The 5112-nt window shown below is 52.1% G+C and overlaps 1 pseudogene; it reads right to left on the reverse strand.

Annotated features, from left to right (window-relative positions):
- Window positions 1-4957: 4957 nt before the first annotated feature.
- LOC136027786 (5.8S ribosomal RNA) lies at window positions 4958-5112 on the reverse strand (annotated as a pseudogene).

Raw genomic sequence — 5112 nt, forward strand, 5'->3', positions numbered from 1 at the left:
AGTAGGAAATTGGTTTATTTGATGTTGAACTGTTGACTCCAAGGGGCGTGCTGGCATTACTGGGTTTGTGGTGACCAGGTGACTTTGGTGATTGGTTTGAAAAACAAATGACCCTGTCAGTTTATGAAATCCCCCCGGCCTCAGCTCAGGCGAGACGACCCGCTTGACTTAAGCATATTAGTCAGCGGAGGAAAAGAAACTAACAAGGATTCCCTTAGTAGCGGCGAGCGAAGAGGGAAAAGCCCAGCACTAAGGGTCAATTGTATCCTTCGGGAGGCAATTTCGACCGATGCAGTGTTTGGGAGCCTCGTAAGACCGTCGCTTGTCCAGTCTAAAGTCCTCATGAATGTGGCCCGATTGCCCAGAGAGGGTGTCAGGCCCGTAGGACGGATGAGCGCTCGGCATTCCGAGGTCTCTCTAGAGTCGTGTTGCTTGAGAATGCAGCGCTAATCAGGTGGTAAACTCCATCTAAGGCTAAATATGAATGTGAGACCAATAGAAGACAAGTACCGCGAGGGAAAGTTGAAAAGAACTCTGAAGAGAGAGTTAAACATTGCGTGAAATCCTCCAGGGGTTTAAAACGGAAGGACTTTCGAAGTTCGAGCCATCTTCGGGACCAGTGTCGTGGGTAGCGAGTGCTGATGTGATGGGTTGAGGGCAGCCTCGGCTGTTCTCTGGTCATGTTGGTCATCTGCGTTGCTCACGGCGTGTATTCCCGGGTGGATTCGTAATCCGCAAGTGGCTGGAACGGTGTCAAAGGACCCAGTGCTTTTGTTGCTTCGGCTTCAAGACGCTGGATTCCCGGCAACGATTCGGCCCGGCTTCTGTTGCTGGGAGCCCTTTTGTGGGTCTCCTGGGTGAGCGGAGAGTAGGCGAGTTCCTTCCGACCCGTCTTGAAACACGGACCAAGGAGTCTAACTTGTGTGCGAGTCGTAGGTCGATGAGAAGACAGATGGCGGAATGAAAGTTAAGGTATTGCTTGCAATGCTGATGGGAGATCCTTCTCCACTGGAGAGGGCGCATCCCAGGGGCGTCGTGATCCCGTTGCGGATGCGACGCATATAGAGCACACATGATGGGACCCCAAAGAAGAACTATGAAGAGAGTCATAGTTACTCCCGCCATTTACCCGCGCTTCGTTGAATTTCTTCACTTTGACATTCAGAGCACTGGGCAGAAATCACATTGCGTCAACACGCGATGGCGCCTTCGCAATGCTTTGTTTTAATTAGACAGTCGGATTCCCCTGGATCGTGCCAGTTCTGAGTTGGTCGTTCATTGGGCGCTGAGGCTCCGCACCAAGCCGAAGCAAGGCACTAAGAGCACTGCTTGGGCCGTCCACGACCAGCTTGAGAAGGGATCGAGCACCCTTGCGAGATCCCAAGCCCAACTCGGTAGCCAGTCGCATCTTGCTCCAAGCCCGACACCCTTAACCTTCAGAGCCAATCCTTATCCCGAAGTTAAGGATCCAATTTGCCGATTTCCCTTACCTACATTCATCTATCGCCTAGAGGCTGTTCACCTTGGGGACCTGATGCGGTTATCGGTACGGTCTGGTGGGAGGAGTAGACGTGGCCCTCACCATGGTTTTCAAGGACCGACAAGAATGCACGGACGTCGCTCAAGTGCAACGCTCTTCGGAACATTAACCCTATCTCTCCGCGGAGGAATTCCAGGGTTTGTATCTCACTTACACAGAAAAGAAAACTCTTCCCGGCACTCCCGCCAGCTTCCCATGGCCAATTCTCGTTGCCGAGACGGATACGAGGATCCGAACGTTACCCCAACCAGGTTCCCGAATAAAAACGGGATTCCCTTTCGCCCTTGCCACGAGCCTCACGCTTTGCGATCAACACTTCGTGTCTCTTTCGTTCAACGCTCGTCTTGTGCTACCATTTCAGGTTGGGCTTAGGACCGACTGACCCATGTCCAACCACTGTTCACATGGAACCCTTCCCCACGTCAGGCCTCAAGGCTCTCTCTCGAGTATTTGCTACTACCACCAAGATCTGCACCACTGGCCGCTCCAGGCAGGCTCACGCCCAAACCCTTCAACGCAACCAGTGCGACCTCCCTACTCACCGGCGCGTCAGCGACGATCACCAAGGATCGACGAGCTCTGCGACCGGCGGTCCGGTATCAGCACAATGCTAAAGCGCCTCCCATTTTAAGGGCTAGTTGCTTCGGCAGGTGAGTTGTTACACACTCCTAAGCGGTTTCCGACCTCCATGGCCACCGTCCTGCTGTCTGGAGCAACCAACTCCTTTCCATGGGATCGGGAATATGCATTGGTTTTGGCGCTTTAACCGGACATTTGGTTCATCCCACAACGCCAGTTCTGCTTACCAAAAGTGGCCCACTGGGCACTCGGATCCGAAATCCTTGCCGCTAACAACACCACGGTCGGCAAGGCATCTCACCCATTGAAAGTTTGAGAATAGGTTGAGGCCGTTACGGCCCCAAGGATCGACGAGCTCTGCGACCGGCGGTCCGGTATCAGCACAATGCTAAAGCGCCTCCCATTTTAAGGGCTAGTTGCTTCGGCAGGTGAGTTGTTACACACTCCTAAGCGGTTTCCGACCTCCATGGCCACCGTCCTGCTGTCTGGAGCAACCAACTCCTTTCCATGGGATCGGGAATATGCATTGGTTTTGGCGCTTTAACCGGACATTTGGTTCATCCCACAACGCCAGTTCTGCTTACCAAAAGTGGCCCACTGGGCACTCGGATCCGAAATCCTTGCCGCTAACAACACCACGGTCGGCAAGGCATCTCACCCATTGAAAGTTTGAGAATAGGTTGAGGCCGTTACGGCCCCAAGGATCGACGAGCTCTGCGACCGGCGGTCCGGTATCAGCACAATGCTAAAGCGCCTCCCATTTTAAGGGCTAGTTGCTTCGGCAGGTGAGTTGTTACACACTCCTAAGCGGTTTCCGACCTCCATGGCCACCGTCCTGCTGTCTGGAGCAACCAACTCCTTTCCATGGGATCGGGAATATGCATTGGTTTTGGCGCTTTAACCGGACATTTGGTTCATCCCACAACGCCAGTTCTGCTTACCAAAAGTGGCCCACTGGGCACTCGGATCCGAAATCCTTTCCGCTAACAACACCACGGTCGGCAAGGCATCTCACCCATTGAAAGTTTGAGAATAGGTTGAGGCCGTTACGGCCCCAAGGCCTCTAATCATTCGCTTTACCGGATGAGACTCCCGTCTCCTTTGCTTGAGTGCCAGCTATCCTGAGGGAAACTTCGGGAGGAAGCAGCTACTAGATGGTTCGATTAGTCTTTCGCCCCTATACCAAGCTCCGACAATCGATTTGCACGTCAGAATCGCTTCGGTCCTCCATCAGGGTTTCCCCTGACTTTGACCTGGCCAGGCATAGGTCACCATCTTTTGGGTCCCATCATGTGTGCTCTAGGTGCGTCGCATCCGCAACGGGATCACGACGCCCCTGGGATGCGCCCTCTCCAGTGGAGAAGGATCTCCCATCAGCATTGCAAACAATACCTTAACTTTCATTCCGCCATCGGTCTTCTCATCGACCTACGACTCGCACACAAGTTAGACTCCTTGGTCCGTGTTTCAAGACGGGTCGGAAGGAACTCGCCTACTCTCCGCTCACCCAGGAGACCCACAAAAGGGCTCCCAGCAACAGAAGCCGGGCCGAATCGTTGCCGGGAATCCAGCGTCTTGAAGCCGAAGCAACAAAAGCACTGGGTCCTTTGACACCGTTCCAGCCGCGTGCGGATTACGAATCCACCCGGGAATACACGCCGTGAGCAACGCAGATGACCAACATGACCAGAGAACAGCCGAGGCTGCCCTCAACCCATCATATCAGCACTCGCTACCCACGACACTGATCCCGAAGATGGCTCGAACTTCGAAAGTCCTTCCGTTTTAAACCCCTGGAGGATTTCACGCAATGTTTAACTCTCTCTTCAGAGTTCTTTTCAACTTTCCCTCGCGGTACTTGTCTTCTATTGGTCTCACATTCATATTTAGCCTTAGATGGAGTTTACCACCTGATTAGCGCTGCATTCTCAAGCAACACGACTCTAGAGAGACCTCGGAATGCCGAGCGCTCATCCGTCCTACGGGCCTGACACCCTCTCTGGGCAATCGGGCCACATTCATGAGGACTTTAGACTGGACAAGCGACGGTCTTACGAGGCTCCCAAACACTGCATCGGTCGAAATTGCCTCCCGAAGGATACAATTGACCCTTAGTGCTGGGCTTTTCCCTCTTCGCTCGCCGCTACTAAGGGAATCCTTGTTAGTTTCTTTTCCTCCGCTGACTAATATGCTTAAGTCAAGCGGGTCGTCTCGCCTGAGCTGAGACCGGGGGGATTTCATAAACTGACAGGGTCATTTGTTTTTCAAACCAATCACCAAAGTCACCTGGTCACCACAAACCCAGTAATGCCAGCATGCCCCTTGGAGTCAACAGTTCAACATCAAATAAACCAATTTCCTACTACCAAAGTCATAGTAGTCCATTCCTGTGACAAAAGGCTGTCAGTCAAAGTGTTTTAGCCAAGAAGAATTGGATTTTCATCCTCATTGGGCCCTTATACACTCTGTACACCCAATAATGTGTAACACCTCCTCTAAGTTCCACCAAAAAGGAGCTCAGTTACCATTACCCAGTTGGGTGACAAGTAAAAGAATGATCCACAAGAGGCTTAGCCCTGGGCCTTGTCTTACTTGATGAGATCACTTGCACCCCTTGTACTATTGATTCCCCTAAACCAATAGCCCACAACAAAGAGGGAAATGAGACCAGTAAGCGAGACCAAATTTACCTCTCACCAAATCCTCTCAACATAAACAGTTGACACAAAACTTGACGAGATCGTTTGCAATCTCTATAGGCGTTGACATCAACGGCCCTATAGAAGCAAGGAGCCTCGCAGTGACGGTATACCCAGATGACCGTATGATAAAAACATCCGTCTCTCAGCCAGACGTAGTCCAAGCTCAAAGGCTGGACATGCAATTTGCGTTCAAAATATAGACGTTCCATGTGTCCTGCAGTTCGCATGGAATCACGCGTCTAGCTGCGTTTGTCTTCGTAATGTGAGCCAAGTGATCCATCCTCCAGGGTC

Source organism: Artemia franciscana, chromosome 5, assembly GCF_032884065.1.
Source record: "Artemia franciscana chromosome 5, ASM3288406v1, whole genome shotgun sequence".
NCBI classification, from domain to species: Eukaryota; Metazoa; Arthropoda; class Branchiopoda; order Anostraca; family Artemiidae; genus Artemia; species Artemia franciscana.